The sequence below is a fragment of the Canis lupus genome, chromosome 23 (assembly GCF_003254725.2).
Source record: "Canis lupus dingo isolate Sandy chromosome 23, ASM325472v2, whole genome shotgun sequence".
NCBI classification, from domain to species: domain Eukaryota; kingdom Metazoa; phylum Chordata; class Mammalia; order Carnivora; family Canidae; genus Canis; species Canis lupus.
Genome location: NC_064265.1, coordinates 39832450 through 39854887, shown reverse-complemented (window position 1 = coordinate 39854887; position 22438 = coordinate 39832450). Strand labels below are relative to the sequence as shown.

Genomic DNA, 22438 nt, shown 5'->3' with positions numbered 1-22438 from the left:
TTTCTTCACCTTAGTGACAATATCTATTCCAGAAGCATCTTTATCATCCTGCTCATTTTATAATCATGTGTGAGTCATGTTTTAAAGTTCTGAAAAAATACTTTGCTGGAGAGACAAACTTTCTGTTTCTCACTGCTAACCATAGTCTGCTGCAGAACCCCAGCCAAGAAATAAGATTTAACTGTAATTCAGCTCCAAAGTTTTCATTAGTACACATGACTATTCCTTCTAATTTCCGAGCTGAGACTATATTAACAATACAGAATGACTTTAAAGGTTTTAGTAACCTGAAAGTGATCATAAATGTCACGTATCTGTCAAAATGACCTTTCCAGGGACAGAAGAATACTTCTGTCAATATTTTTAAAGAAAATCAATAACAGAAAATAAAAATGATGTTGTCTTTGATAAAAATCCCACAAGTTCTGTTTGTTCTGCTTCCATTAAGCTACACCATATTGTGGTCTTCTAATACTACAGAAGGATGATAGGTTCATATGGGCCACTAGAAGAAAATCAGAACATATATTTCTTTGTTCTTCTCTCTAATCATTATGTCTCAGTTTCGGTTTTAAAAAAAGATTTTTATATATAATTGATGTATGCTTCTTTTAACTACAGATAGCATATTTAAATTCAAAAGCACTTTACGTGCTAGAAAATATACTGCACTGAATCAGGTATTCATAAGAATATGAAAAGCAAGCTCCAAAAGTAATAATTTTCATCAGGACAATTTCATTTGAATTCCACTTCACCCAAATGATACCAATAATGTATTTTTCTTGAGCAATTATAAAAGCAGATGGAATCTTATTATAGATTTTTGCATAGCAACAGTAAGATTAACTATAACCAAAGTTGAGATGACCTATAAAACCTGGCACAGTTTGTGCTATAAAGATTTTAACATTTTAACACCCTAAACACAGACATTCAAATGAAATAAAATTCAGAACTATGAATAAATAAATGAAATTTGTTAGAACACACTTTCATTAAACACAACCTTTGAACGTCATACAAAAAATTAATATATCTAATTCAATAAGAGTAGCAATGCATAATAACTTCATGTTATACACATTTCACAGTTCACACAGGAATGAGTATAATCTCTGAAATCAAGTCTGAAATTTGGGGTCTGCACAGATTCAAAATCAACATAGAGTCAAACTCTAAACCTACTTCTTACTGGCTGTAGAATTTGGGGAGAAAAGTAACCTAGGCTATTTTAATCCCCTTTCCATCATAATGCTCTACTGCAAAGTGTTTTGAGTACCAAATATAATTAAAACAATTTATGTGAATTACTCTGTACACTTCTAAATCCTATGTTTGTGTTAATATTAGAGTTTCTGTTAAATACATGTTTTCTCTTCTTGGGGAAGGAGTACCATTATAATGTAAAAGTTCTTCCTGAAACCTAATAGATCATAGGAAGAAGGTATAACGTGCCATCTGGGAAAGCTCCAACATGATTAACGGAGATTCTAAACTTGAGAAATGAAGGAGGAAATGGAGAACCCATAAATGGATGTCTCTCTGCTACTGCTTCTTCTCATTTCCGGCCAGTGGAATGAGAAGGCAAGGATCACATTATTCCCAGTGCATGCAAGAGGGAGCCCAAGTGCAGCAGATTTTACCACCACTGGCAATGGCGCTCAGAGAGCAGAGGTCCCAGCAAGACTCCCGGGGCTGAAGCCAGGCTGACACTCAGGGTTCTAGACTGCAAGGAAAGCCCTGCTCATCCTCCTTTTTTTTTTTTTTTTTCTTTTTTTCTACTGCTCTGGACCCACTGAAGGCCAATTGCAGAGCATCAGAAATCTAGGAGTTGAAGACTCACCATTCCATGAGACTGACACTGCTGAGGGTGACAGAGTAGCCCTTGTCAACATTTAGCTTTACAGAAACTGATGGAAAGCAACTTGATAACATCTCCCTTTTTCAAACTGCAGCTTTGTTAAGTGTAGCACAGAGAATAAATAATTTAAAAATCAGAAAAAAGATGAATAGAAGATTCTTCATATTTTAATATCTTGTTCTTTGAAGTTACAAGATAAAAAAAATTTGACTCAAAATCATGTTAATCATTCCATTGCATAAGCAGATACGCTGTAGCTCCTGAAGTAAAAATTGAAACAACAAATGCAAATAGACATGAGGTTATTTTTTTTTTTTTTTTTTTAATTTTTTTTTTTAATTTTTATTTATTTATGATAGTCACAGAGAGAGAGAGAGAGGCAGAGACACAGGCAGAGGGAGAAGCAGACTCCATGCACCGGGAGCCTGACGTGGGATTCGATCCCGGGTCTCCAGGATCGCGCCCTGGGCCAAAGGCAGGCGCTAAACCACTGCGCCACCCAGGGATCCCCGACATGAGGTTATTTATAAGTAGCAAATGGTCACTTTGAACTATTAAATAATAGATTGTATTAAACTAGTTTCTCCTGCACTTTCTTGTGTGGTTTTGAGAAACAGAACATGAAAGATAAATACTGAAAGGTAAACACTAAGTAATATTAGATGATAAGCACATTGCATATTCATAACTACTGCTTATAACTTTGGAAAACAGTGCCACTTACTCATGCTATTCAAGAAGCCACCTCCATACACAACTAACTTTTCAGCTTTGGAGAATAGCTACTCTTCAAATGATCTATGTGGTCAATCAACAATTTAAGAAAAAGTGTACACATGGTATCTAGCAGTTTCTGATGTTTTTGGTACTAAGCATGGTCATATGAAAGTGATAAATTCCAGCCTGCAGCTGCCATGATAATAAAGTTGCCAGTAAGTCAAGTTCTATCTAAATATATGCACATGTATTTCTATTACAATTACATTTACCCAGATGACATCAATTATCTCAAGAGTTAAAGGGCATTTCTTCACACCCCTGTAAAAAAAAAAAAAAAAAAAAAAAAAAATTACTCAGAGTAAATTATGCTTTCAACAAATCCCCAAATCTACCCAATATGCTCCAGGATACCATTCAGATTTTATTTGAAAGAATAGATTCTGGACCTTGACTTGAATGTTCCCAGCCATCACAACTGAGAAAATAAAGGTTTTTACTATGCAATACTATTACATGGGATTTTTGTCTCTCAAGATTTTGGTGATCACTAAAAGAAACAATACTTTTAACCCAACATTTGTTCACAATCATATCCTTAAACCTAAGGTAAATAGAATCATTTTTCCTTAATATTTTTTCAAAATAATGATACTATGTAGTCATAATATCTTTTTTCTATGTGTATGCATAACAGAATTCAGGATTAAAAATATAGAATCCAACAAATCAGGTGTGCTTGGGTGGCTCAGTCAATTAAGCATCTGCCTTTAGCTCAGGTCATGAGCCTGGAGTCCCTGATCGATCCCCGAATTGGGCTCCCTGCTCAGAGGGTTGTCTGCTTCTCTCTCTGCCCCTTACTTCACTTGTGCTCTCTTTCTCTCTCAAATAAATAAAATCTCTAAAAAAAATTTTTTAAAGAATCCAACAAATTATTATTTTAGTTTACCCAGGAAAATCCTGAAGATAACCATGATAAAAACAGCCAATAAACAGAGGAATTGAGATTCCACTCTGCAGTCATCTCTAGTTAAAACCAACTGCAAAACACGAAACCACAAGAGCCAAAAGCCAGACCAGAGCACTAGTTCTGCCAATGAGGAATGGCCCACTCCACTTGTGTCCTTTGGTGAATGGAGCCTCCACTGATGGACCTCAAATCTGAGAAGGTTTGGGAAGGTGATTTCAAAAGTCTTCTTAGTTTTAAAATACTATACTTGAGTAAGGATGGTGCAGGATTACATTACAACTTGCAAAAGTAGTGACAATCCACCCCCCCCTCCAAAAATCACAACTTTCATGAATACTTTTCCCTCTCCAAGAAACTCACCTTCAAAAATAGAAAAGCTGTACATCAGGAAAAAAAGCAAAAACTTCTTATAACACATACATAGCACAATTATAAAATTATGTTAATCCTATACAGTAATTTCACACGTGCATATAAAATTATGTGCATATACACTACATATAAACTCCCCATTCTATTCCTGCCTGTGTCCATTTCTCCTAGGTGTGAACCAAGAGTCAGATGTTGAATCAAATACATGTTGATATAATGAATCGCTGGCTGCCACCCATATGTTTCATGGTACAGAATATAGTATACCACAGAGTGATCCACTATTTCAAAAACGTTTTCTATTCAGACATGATACAAACACCTCCTCTTGTTCACAGGATCTACAATCTGATTATGAGTTATAAACTTGGAACATTTAATGTCTAAGCTGCCTGCATTTAAATATAAAGCACAATCTGAATAACTAAGTGCGTCAACCATATTAATTTGCAGTCCTGGTAGGAACTATAAATTCAGAGGAAAGTAATCAATTCACCAAGGAAATAATGTTGATCTCTTAGCCTTATATCATATTCAGCCTGGAATTATCCCACTGCCATTTATTAGAAAGAGAAATATAGCATATGAGGCAGCAGAAACCATCAACCATTCCTAAATAGAAGCAATCTCTACATATGGTTTTCTAGAAATAATGTAGTGAACAGGTTGTAAACAGCAAGAAAACACTGAGTCATTATACTTTGTAATTCTCAGTTCAGGGAATGAGATGAAAGCTTTTTCTCGGTATTCACCCCCCTCCCAATTTGTGACAAGAAAAAAAAGAAAGATGAGTGGGATACCCTGTAAGGGTCTAAAAGATCATTTCCTTTGTTCATGAAATGGTATCAGGAACTTATCTAGTGGCCACATCACCGTCTCCTCTATTACTAAGACCGTCAGTCACTTGCGGCACTAGTGTCATCATTTTCTAATGTAGATACTGTACTTAGCACATTGGGGGTAGGTGTGTTGCCAGAGGAAGTCATGAGCATTGAGAAATGACAGAACCCACCATAAAGACGCATCACAAAGGTTTCCACAGCCTTACCATGATAAGTAGGAGAGCAAACAACCTTGTCCACCCCCTCTTTAAGAACCTACCTTGTGAGGATTTCCCTGAATGACAGCTTTCAAGGTGTCCTTCTGCATTTTTTTTTTTTTGCACTGCTTTTAACATGCATCATGTTTAGCAGAAATCTGGAAATGTTATTCCTCAGAAAGTACTTGTAGACTCTGAAAGAGTTGGGTTGTTCTTCAGGAAAACCAAGAAAATATTCAAAAACAAATTGAACAGTCAGTAAATAGGCCTTGTAGCAAAGTCTAAGATATAGACCACTGATTGTAAAGGAGAAAAGATGAAAAAGTGATGAAGGCACACTTCTGAATGCCTGACTTATTTTAAGATGAAAGTGGAAACCAGATAACTTGATATTTATACTTAGCTATGTTGTAAAAAAGACATAAAAGCTGTTGAATATTTCTGTAGCTGGCACAAAATTATAGTCACTTTACCTGGAATTCATCAGGCATAGGCCAAATAACCTCATATAATGAAGACTTAGAATAAAATAAAAATGCACTTGATTGGATTTTTATTAACTACTCACCTGTTTTCAATCTTCCCAATTCAGTTCATGTGAGAGTAGACAGAGAATCTTGACATAGCATGAGTTTTTCCCATTCAATGCTCAGCAAACTAGAAACTGGAAAGATGTGCTCATTTTAAACTTATGGTTTATGAAAGATTGGGGAAGCCTGGACCCCACAAAACTCATGGCAACCTAAAGAAATTTCATTCTTCAGTATGTATCTGAGAGAGAGAGAGAGAGAGAGAGAGAGAGAGAGAGAGAGAGAGAGAGAGACACCAGAGAGGAATTTCCTTAACCATAACCACCATAATTAACCAATCCATTAATGAGAGGGCTGCCCAGAAGCAATTAGGGAATGAAATCAATCTTCTTTGGCTTAAGATTCAGGCTCTCTCTCCTTTCTATTGTGCCAGTTGCTTCCTGTCATCATTTACTCATAAAATTGGCACACGGATTAGATTAGAGTTGAGGCTAGTGTGTTTAGTGTTTAGTGTTTCAGTTCAGGTTCAAGCTAGCTATAAGGAACTTCTCTTAAACCATAGTGATCCCAGTACCTACAAGTGCCAGCAGGACATTAACTAGTGGGTGTCCCTCCACTAGTTCAGCATTATCAAAACCTAATTCACAATCTTCCTAAAACACAGACTTTCTTCCCAATTTATCAGGAGAGTGTCATATTATGCTGTCTTCCAAAGCAGACACACTGGAGTTTGCCTGTCTTCCTCCAAAATTTGTGTATCATTAAGTCCTATTTTATAATTGCCTAAAATGCTTCTTAGTTATATCCCCACTGCCAGTCTTCCTTACCTCATTCCCAGAATGACCGACTATAGACTCTCACATTATGTGCTGCATCAAAAACTGCTAAATAAGTTTTCCCTTTCCATCCAATTTATTCCACACACAACCAATGGATAAAAGGCATATATATCACTGTTTTACTCTTGAATGTGTATTATGTCCTTGCTGTCTTTGAATCAAAGTTAAATCTCACCTGGTTCTGAAAGCTCTTTAGAATGTGCATCCTTCCTGCCAAAGAGCCAAGTGCTCTCTCATGTCCTTATGCTCTAAACCCAACCTTGGCTCAAGGACAGCAAGCTCATCATGGCACAATCACATACATGTTGACATGTGTGTCCCACTCTTACCACGCCCCACCCTGGAAGGCTGAATCTTCTCCACTCTGCCTACCTTCATCCAATTCATCTTTGTAGCCTCAACTGAAGTCACCTTGTATCCTTCATATCTTCTTACACTATCTGAATTTCTAAGAGTCTTTTTACTAGGATCTTCCTGCAATTTACAATCTATATCTCCCCACTTAACACTTTCTAAGCTGTGTCCTTACACTCCTTGCTGCCTGCATCTTGGTTTCTGCACGGCAGCTAATTCAATATGCAAAATCTATTCTCTACATGCTTAAATCATTAATCTATTAATACCAAAAGTGCTCTATGACACACGAATACAAAAGCATAAAGTACAGATAGAAATGGAGATTGAGGGTTTACAACAATGAAGTTATTTGGGGACAACAAAGAACATTGTCATTTTTCCAATTATACTTTGAGTACCTAGCATATGCAGGAAAAACACTGTGCAAAAGTTCTTCTCCAAATAGTGTATCTTATTTAAACCTAACAACAACCTTGATAGTTGGACAGTTTACTGCATTCATTTAATAGCAAAGAAATTGATTTTAGGAAAGGCTATCTGACTAGCCCAAGACGGTCCATCTGGTAAAACCAAGATGCATCTCCAGGTTTGCCTGACCCTAAATCTAGTGCTATTTTCTCTGGCCCATAAAATAGAGTTTAAAGACATAAAAACAGAGCAGACTTTTAAAATAGAGAATATATATATAAATTACAGCATGAAATACTAGCCTCTGTTATCCTTTCTGTGCGTGAAAGGACACTAGCCATGATCTTTCCCAGGCACAGACTTTGCCCTGTCACCTCCCACGCCGTGATTTATGCCTAGACAAAAGAAAGTGTGGTTCTCTAGCTGCCAGCTGATGAATACCCCTCTGGGAGATCAGCAGCAGCTGCTTGGAGAAGTATCTATATATTAAAACGGTATCTTTGGTATTTCTAAATCAGTGCCCCTTCCACAGATGCATACAGGCAAGACAGTTTTCTCTTTGAGGATTCCTTATAATTTTTAATAGAGGAATTGCATGTATGAATTAAGAGTACTCCATTTCTAATATTCTACGCCATCTACCCTGTACTCACAGTGATTACGGGGACAGGGAAGGGAATGCTACAGAAATGCTAGAGGGGTAGGTAAATGGAAGCCCGGAAGAAACAGGACAGGAGAGAATGTGGCCCTTTGAGCCCAGGCTGAGGAGTCTGGAATTTGATTGGCAATCAGGAGGTGCTGAATCCATTATGCAGGAGAGTGAAATTATCCTAAGGGGATGGACAAAACCTTCCCAGTAGCCATAAATAAAAATAAGTAATCTATCCTTGTTGCAAACTCCTATTACAGTTGAACAGCAAATTGGATCAAAATGTTTAATTTAAAAAGCATCAGATTTAATACTATCTATTTGATCTTAGGCAAGACACTTAAGATGCTGGCGTTCTAGTTTCTTCATCTGAAGCACACACAAGAAATGCTAAAGCCAGTCTCCCATTCTCAAGGGGTATTGTGGAAAAAGTAAAATAAGGTATGTGAAATTAAAAGTAAAAACAAATTTGTAAACAGTGAGGCTCTACACTGAGGCAAGTAGTGTGTGCTACATTTTTATAATGAGTAAAATGGAAAAGTAAAGAATGGAACCAGTAAAATAAAATCCCAAATGTTTAGAAGGGTTGAAATTCACTCTCTTTATATTCATGGATATTCAGAGGTTTATTACTGCTCACGACTAGAAGGATCCTCTTTATGTCTCGATTCCTTAATTCTAAAGTTTTTATCCACCTTCTGACGTGTTCTCTTGTCAAGTTGCAAAGGCTTAGCATCCTCTAGATAATAAGCTCTCACATTCTTGAATAATTTTTAATGGCCCTGTGCTTTGAAAAGCAAATTAGTTAAGATTTATTTATTTATTTATTTATTTATGATGGGAGACACAGGAGGAGGGAGAAGCAGGCTCCATGCCGGGAGCTCGATGTGGGACTCGATCCCGGGACTCCAGGATCACGCCCTGGGCCAAAGGCAGGCGCTAAACCGCTGAGCCACCCAGGGATCCCTGACGCTGTGTTTTGTAGTCTAATTTATTCTAGTTTATTTAGCCTTTTCTCCTAACACATATTCTACCTCCCCCAAATTTGCCTAATCCAGAATTAGGAAAGGAAAATTTCTGGTTCCCTGACCTTCATTAAAATTTGGTGAGCTCTCTGAAGCATGTGCACTTTGATGAAATGAGGATGAATCAGATGTCGTTTATTCAGATTAATAATAATGAAGAGGATCGATATATTCCCAAGAGTTTAGATAACCACCAAACGTTTTAATAATCCGCATAGCCTCTTTAAGGACTCCAGTGATGAGAGGAGGCCGGCACTGACAGGACTAGGGGCACCAGTGGGAGGCAGGAGGCAGCGGTACTTTCTGCTCAAGTTGCATGCACTGTCAGAGCAACATCCTCCGTCACAGGATGCAGTGCAGCATCTGTAACAAGTTTCATCCACTTTTCAACTGAATTTTTAATTTGCTTGTGCCTGAGGGATAACGTGTCTGATTCTCTTTTAGGTTTTGCTCCATGTTATTCTGCTCTTCTGCCTCTGAATTCTGCCTTTGGCTTTAAAATTTAAATTATTTTCCTACAAATGTGTCCACGATTTTGCCCTAAATTTCTGTCTTCTGTGTGCTGCACACTGCTCTATTTTTAATATCAGGAACCGCTTTGAAATTTAAAATAGGAGGGTCATTAATCCCTGTCCAGAGTTGAGAAGTCTGAGCTCCATCAATTGATCTCTCCCCATGTACGGGGTGGAAGGATGCCCCATTACCATTCCCTATTAGAAGCCAGGATGCTACTTTGTCTTATTAGATTTATTGGTGCCCTGGAATCTGTTGAATGACAACCGAGAAGAACTTGGCCTAGTCTTTTTTTTTTTTTTTGGCCTAGTCTTAACACACATGCGGTGGTGTTTATGAAAGTAGCCCAGGTTCTTCCCCTGCCCCTTGCTCTTGATCTTGCAGCTCTTCCCACCAGGTGGCATCTATTTCCCCACCCACTGAATCCAAGGTGGCCTTCTGGATTACTTTGGACAATAACAGAATGTGGCAGAACTGACAATGTGGCAAAGAGGAACTGGGGCCTCAAGAGGCCTTGTGCACTTCCACTCTCTTTGATACCTTCCACCACCACGACAACAAGCATGGGCTACCCTGCTGGAAGATAAGAAACCATAAAGGATAGCCTCATCCCAGTTGAGGCCATTCTAGACCAGCCATCCTTCAGCTTGACCTAGTGGCCCACTGCCACTTCCCTATGAGGGAACCCAGGAGAGTATCCAGACCCAGCCAACCCATTGACTCATGAGAAATAGCAAATGGCAATTGTTTTAAATCACAAAGTTTTGGAGTGGTTTCTTACATAGTATTATTGCAGCAGGCTAGCTCTGCTAAGAAGTAAGCAAGTGAAGTGCTGGTGATGACAAAGTATTAGTCCTTAGTGAACAAAGACAGGGAGAAAATTGGCATAGCTTTGGAGCTTAGACTGTGGAAGGTGTTTGTTCGTGAGGGCTAGGAAATCCAAGGGTTTTGTCTCAGTCCCACTAAGCTACAGGGAACTTGAACAACGCTGCTCAGGATCTTACTTCCTACAGCCCATCCAAACATTTTGGGGGCCCCTATCATATCTTAGAACCTCTCTCAAAAACAGCTCCCAGGATCCCAAAGCTACTCTTGTAGCTAATCCCTCCTTCCCATGAGCTCTCTTTAGAAAATTCTCTTTCTTTCCTAAGAAAGTAGTTCTTTCTTTTACTTCTAAGGTCTATTCTTTTCTCAGTCTTTCCAAGTAGGAATCAAGGGCCCAATTATCCTAGATCCCAAACCACTGAGAACTCAAACGGGCAGGAAGGTTTAATCTTCAGATATTGAGGCTCTATTTAGTGCAGCAAAGGACAAGAAAAAGAAAAAAGATTTTATGTTAAAGATTTAATGTTTATATCCTGCCATTTGGTATCAAAAGTTGTCTCCCAAGAATATATCAGATAACTGGAAGATAATGTCACCAAAGCCAGCTTTCCTAATTTTGTTTGGTGTACACATGCCTTTAATTATGGTTTATCATATTCCTTCCAGGTGAAGCTAAACCACACAAAAAATACTGAATTTTCACTGTGATTCTATGATCCTTGGATTATACTTCTATTGTATTCTTACCTTCCTATATCACAATTATAAACTTCAGTTTGTTTATTCAAGTCTGTAAACAGACCATTTTTGATCCATTTGAACATCCTTGATGTTCACCATAGTCCCTAGAATACATAAGTGTATTTTATGTTTTCTGATTGTCCTCTTCCATCCTTGCCTTGCATGATACTGTGCCTCATTTTCTTCATAACCTCTCATTACTTGATCTCCACACTTTTCCTAAGAACTTTCTTTTTTTTTTTTTTTAAGATTTTATTTATTTATTCATGAGAGACACACAGAGAGAGGCAGAGACATAAGCAGAGAGAGAAGCAGGCTCCATGCAGGAAGCCCGATGTGGGACTCAATCCTGGGACTCCAGGATCACACCCTGGGCCAAAGGTAGGTGCTCAACCTCTGAGCCACCCAGGTGTCCCTCCTAAGAATTTCAATTAGATTTAACTTCTCTATTTGATCGCCCCTGCTTGCTTATGAACAGAGACTGAAAGTACTTTTTATAGCCCCTTATATACCTACTGGGTCCAATAAATACCAATTTGGAGCTATACTAATACTGCTTTTTACAAACACTGATCAAATGGCTTTATCATAAGACTTTGCTGATCCTTTAGGTAGAACCACTCTGTGAACCAATTTTTCAAATGTATTAAGAGAATTTGTTACACAATATCTCATAAAACTTTTCTTCAGAATGCATTCTGAGTTGCACTTCTCTGGACTATTTATCAGTTGTCCTAAAGTTAGATTCAGGACTCAGACAACAATGACCTCTTTTCCACAAATGCATGCCCAGTATATTCTTTGCACCTCTGCTATCTCCTTATAAATAACAATAGAGTCTCCAGTTTCAGACATTAGGGAATGGGTACAACTAGAAAAGATAGCCCAGATAGTTAAAAAATAAATAAATAAATAAATAAATAAAATTTTTAAGCAAATTTTTTCTTATTAAAGGCTTTTTATTCTCTTTAACATTTCATTTCAAAAAGTCAGTGACTATAGGGGGGTTCCTGGATGGCTCAGTCAGTTGAACGTCCAACTCCTGATTTTGGCTCAGATTATGATCTTAGAGTCCTGAGATCAAGCCCTGCACTTGGCTCTGCGCTCAACACAGAGTGTGCGCTTATCCCTCTTCCTTTGCTTCTGCTCCCACTCACACACTGTCTCTCTCAAATAAACAAAATCGTTTTAGAAAGTCAGTGACTATATAAGAAGGTTGATCATTAAACTACTAGAAAACTTTCAAAACCTTCTGCAGAAATGGAGGTACTCTGCACACTTTCTTCCATAGTTCATAATGACTAGTTCTTGGTATTCTTTCTCTTTTTATCCTTCCTTGAATAACGTGGGGTTTTGTGTCTTTTTTTGTTTGTTTTTTGAATGAATGAATTCATGAATGGCAGTAATTTTATACTAACATCACAAAGCAGAGACCTATACTCACCTATACTAGCTGACACAGCTATATAAATATGAAAACTTAGTCTCCGAGATATTTCATATCTGTGGTATCAAGTGTTATGGGCTGACCTGCATCCCCCAAAATTCATATGCTGAAGCCCTAATGCCCGGCACACCCAATGTGACTTGAAGATAAGATCTTTATAGAGATAATTAAGGTTAAATGATGTCATAAGTTGGGTCCTAATCAAATATAACTGGTGACTCTATAAGAAAAAGAAGAGGACCAGAAGGGGCCATGCACAAAGACCAAGTGAGGACACAGTGAGAAAGTGGCCAACTACAGCACTGAAAGAAGCATCTCAGAAGAAACCAGCTGCCGACACCTTGATTTTGGGCATGCTAGCCTCCAGGACTATGGGAACATAAATGGCTGCTGTTTAAGTCACCCAGTCTGTGGTACTTTGCTATAGCAGCCCTAGCTAGCAGGATGTAACCAACCAATTGCCCAAACATCCAAGAAATATAATTGCTTGGACTTTTGCCTTTTACTTAGACACTGATGAAAATTTAGAACCTAGAATGAGACTGTAGGTTTTAAGACTAAACTCCCCATTACTAACTGTACAATGCTGAGTAAGCTATTTAGAATCTTGCACTAGGTGTTATACCATATGTTGGCAAATTGAACTTCAATAAAAAAAAAAATACAAAAAAAAAAAAAGAATTTCCAAATCTCATCAGTAAGAGGGAATTGTTAAGAACGCTATTCTTGTGTTGTTATAAAGATTGAATGAGATAATAAATGCTTAAAGTGTTTATTAAGCACAGTTCCCAGAAGCATATTATAAGACTCAATACTTACATATTACAAGACTCAATACATCATCATCATTAGTTACTATATTAGCATGACTTACTAAAACCAGAAAATTCAATTCCCCTATACAGATTCCTATCTTTGTTTGACTTTCAAAATACAAAGGGGCAGAAAGTCCCAGCCTTAGACTGTTCCTTCTATTATGAAACTAGAAATACATTTATTAGAATAAATTTATAGAAGTTTGGAACTCTTCTGAGCAGTGGTGGGCAATGAGGGGCTAGTAACATTTCCCAAGCCTTTGATTAAATTTAATCTATAATATTTGCAGTGATACACCAATAGAGTCAACAATTATTTGTAAGCTTCTATAATCAAAGAGCCTGGTATCTTCTTAAAATAGGCTCAGAGTGTTCTAAAAATCTGTGACCCCTTCAGAAGAGAGTTTTGCAATAGCTCAACTACACATTTCCTGGTTTGTCACCTACTTGTCACTCTCACAATGAAAGCAGAAGGGTCAATATCTAAACAATGGTTGGAACCTAAAATTTTACAATTCTGGGAGCAAATATGAGGCCACAGGAATACAAAATGAGAAAGAGAAATAATCTACTCAACAAAAGCTTTTCCCAGGCATCCTAGAATTCAGAGCAGATCTGTTTAGTGCTAGGTGAACTGGGTTTCAAATCAATGCCCTAATTTACATAAAATAAGTAAAGCAGAAAGACAAGAGCACATAAATATGAAGGTAAAACTGCAGAGCATCTTATGTATTTAAAATAAGAGCACTTACTGGGCTTATTTTGGAGACAATGATTAGTTCAGTTTTCATCAATAGCATAAGAATCTGTCTGTGACCATATTTTCCACCATCCTTGCCCTGTCTCTACTATACTGTGAATCCCTAATTTGAGAACCTGGGATCTGGATTCAGTCTGAGTTAAAATAACTAACCTGTGTGGCATTGCACAAGGCTTTTAATCTTGTATCACTTGATGTATTTACCTGTGAAATGGGCATACATATCATAATGTTACAGGAATAGTAATCTAATATTGCCTCATTTATGTATTGAGCATGTTGACTAAATGAAAAGGGCTTAATAAGCATTAGGGATTATTATTGTCAAGATATGTTCATACCCAAATCCCTATCTTTGATCCTATAAACTCACTTGCATACATCTTATATGCACAGAATCCTTTTCCTGAACATGTCTGATTCTCTCTACCTCCTAGATTTCAATATATGGTCTGATATTAGGAAGAAAATTCATATGATATGTGGCCAGTGTGATTTTTACCACTAATTATCTTAAGTGTTTAAAGAATAAAGTATTTATTAATTATTTAGTAGGCTTAGAGGAAATACATCTACTACCTACATATGAAAGATTAGAATTTAGTAAAACAAAACAAAAAAAAAACAATAAAACCACTAATTTCTGAATCCTGATTTGAGGATATAGAAGATACTTCAGTATTTTAAAGTAATTGAGACAGTAAAACAGAAAAAAAAAATCACTGAGTAATGTGAAAATGTAAAGGAGCTTTCTGAAATTCAAGATTACTTGCAACTAAGGTCATTTGGAATTTTAAATATAGAAGTAAAATATCTGCCATCAGCTTTTTCATCCTGCTGACATATTTTCTAATTCTCCTACTAATGAATGTAGTGTGGGCACAATCTCTGTTGTCAGAATCTACAGGGACGGACAGCAGCTATTTCTGAGGACTATCATTAATTTTCAAGAAAACTCATGACAAATATGTAGAAAGAATGGCATTTTGCAAATAATGTATTGTTCTCCTTGATATAGACATGACCTCTATATGCCCAAAGGTCCCAGGTCTTCAAATAGGCTTTACTCTGTTTTTGAGAGCTGAGCATTTCATTAAATTAATCAAGAAATCGATCTAATCTATCTTTGAAACGACCCCCAATTTTTTAACAGCCAGCTTTTTATTTTTAAATATCTGGATGATAATTTGTATTCCCTATTTCCTTAAAAAAAAAAAAAAAGGATTGATACTTCACAGTTGCTGTGAATTTGCAAGGAATTGCTTTTACATGTATTTCTAAACACTACGTAAAAAGATTCACTATAGCCTAATACTTTAAAAAGTCATAATTGGCTATTTTAAATTGTAAAATTTCATAATATGCTAAATTTTTCAAATAGCTTGGATGCTGCTATTAGGTTCAGCATATTAAACCTTTCATACAATTAAAATGGATTCTGGTATTATTGTGCTGGCTTCAGTACCTGCCATTAACTGTCTGAATTTTTGCTTCATCCTAATACTGCATGCACTCCTTTACAAAGACTTAAGAGACTTCGGTAATTTTTGAATCCTAACTTCATTTTGGTTTTATTACACACAAATATTTCCCTCTGGCTATCTTTTTTTCTTAAGTCATGTTTTTGTGAATATTCTAATCAACCTTAAAATTCTTAGAAGTTAGTGCCTTTGGTTAATAGCTTTAGAGGCAAGTGCACTTCACCAAACCATTAAAGTGTAAAGTAGCCAGTAACAGCATTTAACAAAAGAACAAAAGGAGCAACCTCACAGACCCGTGGGAAGCCAGGAGATGACCATCAGTGATATTTATACAAGTCATCACTTTGGCTCCCACAGAGGTGAGTAGAAGTTCTACCAAGACCTGGAGAGAATACTCCAACACCCAGTCTAATGCCCCTGAAAAGTCTCTTTCAGATGCTTCAAACCATTGAAACCTTGTGGTCAAAACTTAATAAAGGAAAAACTTCATCAATCCAGCGAAGTCTCTACACCAATAAGACGAGTCACTCTGAACTGCAGGAAAGTAAGACAGGCTTGTTGGTATGTCAGTAACAGAAATAAAAGCATTTTTCCTTTGTGGGAGGTGGGGAGGGTTCCCCTTGAGACAAGGAAACTACTTTCATCGGGAAAGCTGAGGCACTGAAAATATTCTGGGGAAAAAAAAAAAGTCAACAAGAAAGACCTACTGATTTAAAATCTGAGGCTGTCGTTTTGTGACAGGTTGTGCTGTATGGGGGAGGGGAGTAGTGGCAAGGAGAGGTTCCCTAGGATACAGAATATACAATGCAAAGGAAAGTAAGGCTGCGTTCTGTAAAGCAATTGAGAAAGAAAAAAGCGACTCAATATTTTAGCATAACAACCCTTACAATGCTAAGCAAAGTTGGCAATAAAACTGGCAGTAAACCTGAAAGACTGTCTTGGAGACCTCGGACTTTGAGGTTGTACTCCTGGGAGGAGTTTGTCTCAAACTACCTTCTCCAAATACTAACATCAGGAGCACTCTCTAGAATGAAGGGGCAGGTGAGGGTCACAAGACAGCACAGAATTAATGCTAGAGGAGGAAAGGTTAATGCTAGAGGAGGAAAGGAGACAAGATCAGTGCTCTGAGAAGCCAAGACAGCAATATGAATAGCGTGAAGACCTGACCCCTAATCCATCCCTGGTGTACTTTGGATGCATAAAAATTACTGAGATTAAGAAGAGCCACTCCACACACCTTTCTGGCTTCCTGGTGCATATACTGATTGGCTAAAAGTAATACAGCCTTTTTTAGATTATAAACTAGCCTTTCTCTCTTTTGAGTCCCGAGGGCATGGTAAGGACAGTACTTAGAGAATCATGGTAAAATGCCCCCCCTCGCCCCAATTCAACATGAGAAACTGAAGAATTTAGAGTTTAGAATGTTAAACTTCCCTTGCACTTTCCCTGGTACCATTTCCTTGATCCCCCAGATCTCATTTCAATGATCTGACCTATTCCTAATCTTCCTCTTATACAGAATCACTAATACTAGTTACATATTCCTATACGTGCATGTTGACTAGGTGTGTTTTGTGCTTCACATGATATAGGTTGGGATACTAAGATGGCTGAGAAGCAGGACATAAGGTTCTTGTCCCATGGAGTCAAAGAATGAATCCTGTGGACAAGGAAAGTGAGCAAAGCAATAAAATTTTATTAAGGATAGAGAAGAAGCTCTCAGAAGTGAGAGGGGTCCAGACCAGTTTGCCAACATGGGCATTCTTTTGTACAGAACTGACCAGGGAGCCTGTGGCCTTATCATTCTTATGATGTCTTAATTTGGGTAAGGACTGGTGGTAACATCTTTAATGGCTTACTTTTTCTTTGGGGCGTGGTAATTCTTTGTTGGTCACAATGTGATTGCCATAAAAAGACCCCCACCTCTGACACCCAGGGCAGGCTGGTCTGATTTGTTCCCTTATCTCTGATTTCATTACCCTTCAGCATTTCTGGGATTTCTGTGAGCCTGATCAACCAACCAGCCCCCTACCTATCATTCTCTACATAGCCCCACCTGTCCCTTACTCATTGAGACCCTTCAGATGTATATCGGTAGGTCATATATTTGGGGATGATTGCCAACATGTATCTTGGAGGGGAGGTGGGGTAGTGATGAAGTTTCCAAAGGAATTTTTATGTTAAAGTAGACTTACAGGATCCTGGGGGTCGGGCTAAGATTGCCTTTTGCCCTTAGCAAAGTGTCAATATCCAGGCAGTTGAGTCCCTAGAGGAATGTCTCTCTGCCCACTTCAAGGACTTGTCAATAGGCTGCAAGTAGTAAGACAATTTGATAATTTTTCTTCTGACCTTGTTTCCCACATCAGGTATGAGGTCCAAAAGGCCTGCTTCATACAGCAGGAAATTCACACAGTTCCATTTGGGAGCTCAGTTGGAGCTAAAAGGCAGAGGCCCTGGTTCTCCTCCATGTGGACCTATCTATATGGCTACTGGACCTCCTCAAAGAATGACCGCTGAGTTCTAAACAGAAGAAATAGGAAACCCCTAGTGCGTGTAAGGCCTGGACCCAGAAGACCTGGAATGCCACTTATGCCACATTCTATTGATTAGAGCACTCAGATGGCCAGCCCAGAATTATGGAGAGAAGAATTACACTCCACTTTTGGATGGAGGAGTGGCATCTATGCACAGAAACAGAAGAAATAGATGCCAGTCATCTCTAGAGACTATCACACAGACTTAATTTCATTCCATTTTTGAACAGGTGAAGCAAGAAAAGCTTTCAGAATCTTTCTACACTATAATAGTTCTGTAAGATCCAAATAAACACAACAAACCTACTCTTAGTGTAATGTTTTTTTAGGTGTGTGTGTTTTTTTACTTAGTCCTTAGAACTAAAAAGCATTGTACATTTTTTTTTTGGCTTAATTGTATTATCTTGAGGCAAACAGAGCATTTAAAACCCTCCAAAGTAAAAAGTTAGCTACTATTCTTTCTCTAGTGTTACTACTATACCCACCAACAATTTGTTGAACAAAAATAATTTTCAAGGATTTATGCTGAAAATAAATGAAACTTTAAAGGCAACAGACATTGTCTGAAAAGCTGACTTTAAAAAAGAAATACATTGTATGATAGCAACCAAATGATTATGAAGAAGAACTACTAAATATTTACCATTTTAGTCACACTTTGAGACTGAAAGACAAAAATCTCTTTGAACTAACATAATGCAGTCTAAAGAGAAAAAAAAAAAAGAAAGATGAGAGGGGCACGTGGGAGGCTCAGTGGCTGACTGCAGGAGGGAGACTGCTTCTCCCTCTTCCTATGTCTCTGCCTCTCTCTGTGTGTCTCTCTCATGAATAAAAAAAATAAATAAATAATAAATAAAATAAAATAAAATAAAATAAAATAAAATAAAATAAAATAAAATAAAATAAAATAAAATAAAATGTAAAAGGCTAGCAGAAAAAAAAGGGGGAGACTAAAATTGGTAAAATTTGGCATTTGGGAGAAAATTTTTGCGTCAAAAAATAATTGAAAAATCTTTACTGGAAGATCACTGGTTTATTTACCCAAAATGAAATATGGCTATAACATATGTCAACTCCAAATCTGTTGAATTAAGTATGCCCAGAAATCTACTTAAGAAACTAAAAAGATTCTGAACTATTTGTCTTATGTATTAGTATTACAGTCTGACACTGCACATCTCCAACTGGAAGAAAACTAAAAACCCACGTACCAAGGTGCCAGACTGAGAAACATATGGCATTTTCTAATAACCAAAGCTTGGCTATTTGTAGGTGGTGAAAATCTATGTGGGGATCTCCTTAGAGCTTGATGAGAAAAAGCATCATATGTTTACTTTTAGGAGTTTCAGTAAGAAGAAATTTTAGATTTATTTATAACATGGAGGGAAAGGTATTACCTATATTCATGAAATGTGGGCATCTTATGGATACTGGAGGGAATTCTTTTAATAGGTTTCTTTAGAAAAGCTTGGCAGCTCAGAAAGAAAACTTTGTAGGGTTTTTAAATATTTAATATCCCATTGCTGCTTTGCAGCCTGAGAAAAACTTGTGGTTCTTTATTGGCAAATATTTCAGAGCTTATCTCAACTTGTATGAAATTAAAAAAAAAAAGTGTTTAATACTTCTAAACTTTAAAGCTAGATGGAAAAAACAACAGCTTAGGGCAACAAGGTAATTCTTTGCAAAATTAAAAAACTAAATATTAAAATTTCAAAATCATAGCTTTTTCACAGCTAGATAAAAATGTTATTGGGGTTTCAATTCATTATCTTTTCATTAATATTTGTTAGTTGTCTACTGCATATGAATTATTTCAATTAAGGAGTTTAAGTGACTCATATAATTATGAAGCCCCTATTTTTAACAGTGGATAATTTAGTAGATAGACATGGTTATCAGACCAAAGATAGCAACGGGCATTTTAGCCTTGGGGAGTGTCAGTATTTTATGAAGATAGAGACAGAACTAATTAAAATAGGTTGATTACAGAAATATTATTTTTTAAGAAATGCTGGAAAGTCTCTCTTAATATATTGAATTATTCTAGATCTTGAATATATATTAACTTTATAAAGTTAGGTCACTAATAGAATAATGTGTATTACCTGAAAGACAAAGCATATTATTTATATTTGATCCTTTATATATGTATGTACATATTAAATTAGGTAATCTCCATCAACTGTGAAGACAGTGGTGATAAAAGGCACAATATATGGAAATTTCTAAGTCATAATGCATTTTTTTAAAGTTAAATATTCAATTCTATAATTGAATAATGGCAGTGGCTAGTAGTAGGCCAGAATACCTGGGCTTTCATCCTTCTACTGTTTAGCAGCCAGGCCTTTGGAAACTTAATTAAACTTAACATGGTTCAAATTCCTCATCTTTATAGTAGAGATATACCAGACTTTATCGAAGATGTGCTTCATTGCAAGACTACTACAAAAGAAAAACCACCAAAGCAGGAAGTTAAAAAGAAGATCCCATGTAAAGTGGTTATGACCTCAATATGACAAATGAGAAAAAGACCGGACATACAGAGCAGGAGATCAGAAACTTGCATGACTCTACTCTGACAAACTGCAAAGGGAAGAAATATGTTCCCTGGAATATAAATAAGAAGTCAGGGGTGCCTGAGTGGCTCAGTAGGTTAAATTTCTGTCTTGGGCTCAGGTCATGCTCCCAGGGTCCTGGGGAGGAGCCTGCATTGTTGGGCCCCCTACTTAGCTGGGAGCCTGCTTCTCTCTCTCCTCCCCACTCCTGCCCCCTCTCACTAGCTCTGTCTCTCTCGAATAAATGAAATCTTTAAAACACAAAAATTTAAAGAAATAAGAAGTCAGTATCCTTGTAGGCTGAATTCACGCTATCAGTATGGTCTGAAAAACCTCAAAAATGAATTTAATTGAAAGTGGCCTTAGATTGGTCATGCTCCAGGTGACTAGCAGAAGCAAACACAAATTGTCTCTGGAAGAGATGTTATAGTTCAGTGGGGCGGGGGTGGGGGGGTCTGGCAGCTTGATTATACATATGACACCAACTCTTCCCTTCCCTCAATCCACATCTTTTGCAACATGACTTCACAGCTTCTCCTATCAAGAAGTCTATTTCTCCAATACCTGAATCTCTGCTTGCCTTGTGACCAATTTGGGCCAGTATAATATGACAGACATAATAACGTGCCCATTGCAGACTGACACTCAAGAGGTCTTGTGCATTTCCACTTGGCCCTTGAACTCTGCCATCACTAGGAAAATGCACCTCCCCACCCCCCCAATTTGTTAGAAAGCGGAGAGACCACTTGGAACAAAGACAATTCATTCTACCCAAAATTTTACTAGATTACTCCATACCCAGCCTACCACCATTTGACTACAGATGCATGAGTGAGCTTTTGTAAAATTATCTGAGCCTACTCAGATCAGCAAAACCATTCTATAGGTTCCTGAGCAAGATTATTTATTATTTTAGACCACTTCATTTGGGGGAGCTTTGTTATGTAACAGCAGCTAAGTAAACAAGATAGATCTTAAAACTCAATGAAACACAGTACTTGTAGTAACCTTATGGGGCTGTGGTAAGAAATTAAATCATTCATTACTTGTTTAAGACACCCAGAATAAGGCTTCATATGTGGTAAGTCTGAAGAAATACTATCTAAATTATCGAGGTATTAACCACATTCAGAGACTGTTTTGTCTCCAATTTTATCTATATATACAATAGGAATTCTAATTTACAGAATGTGAAGACCAAATAGAAGTACATTTTTAACCATAAGATACTAAATATGATTACAACTATAATCACACATAAACAGCTAAAATACAATGATTTATATGTACAAAGAAACAAACATGTATTAAGTCAATACTAAAAATGCAAATGATGAAATTTGTCTGGGAGACTCAAGGATATAGAAGAGGAGGTATCTGAATTAAACACAGAAGAATACGGAGGATTTGGTTAAGGTAAAGGGTTATTACAAAGCAGAGAAGAGAAGGCATTCTAGGTTAAAGAAGCTTCATGTGCAAAGATCCAAAGACATAAAAGCATCTGTTCCATGGCCGTCTTACCTAACTGACTAGAGGAGTACGTAGTATAATAAGAAAAATGGTCAGGTAATGAGGCTAGGAAAATAGTTTAAAAAGCTAATCATGTGTCTGGTTACACAAAAGTGACTTTCTTCTGTAAACAGAGATGTTACCAATGATTTCTAAGAAGGCCAGAAATGTGCTAAAAATCTTTAGGAATTTTAATTCTGGTAGCAATATCAAGAAAACATTGGAAGGAGGGAAGTAAACACAATCATCTATGTAAAAAATGATCAGGGCAAGACCTAAGGTCTGTTGAAGTTAAAGAACTGGAGCCATATCTGAAGACAAATGAAACCCCTATGAAGCAAAAATAATTTAACTTTAATTAATATACAAGCTTATCATAGGGTTGAGTCTTAAGAATAGATCATGGTCAACTAAGATTTTATTGGGTGAAATTTAAAAAAAGTCACTAGTCAGGTGGGGTGCCATAAAGGGGATTCCTAATAATCCAA

At 37.1% G+C, this 22438-nt stretch overlaps 1 long non-coding RNA gene across 13 annotated transcripts in view; it reads right to left on the bottom strand.

The window, feature by feature from the left end:
- Positions 1 to 22438, bottom strand: part of LOC112661066 (uncharacterized) — a 122238-nt gene that overhangs the window by 46600 nt on the left and 53200 nt on the right. For 11 of the 13 annotated variants that reach the window (XR_007405136.1, XR_007405140.1, XR_007405142.1 and 8 more), the window contains 4 exons: positions 5531 to 5626; positions 5025 to 5175; positions 2854 to 2902; positions 1847 to 2124 (listed from right to left, as the gene is read on the bottom strand). This is a non-coding gene — a long non-coding RNA (uncharacterized LOC112661066). The remainder of the gene's footprint in view (positions 1 to 1846; positions 2125 to 2853; positions 2903 to 5024; positions 5176 to 5530; positions 5627 to 22438) is intronic. The other 2 variants (XR_007405138.1, XR_007405147.1) reach the window with 1 other exon arrangement.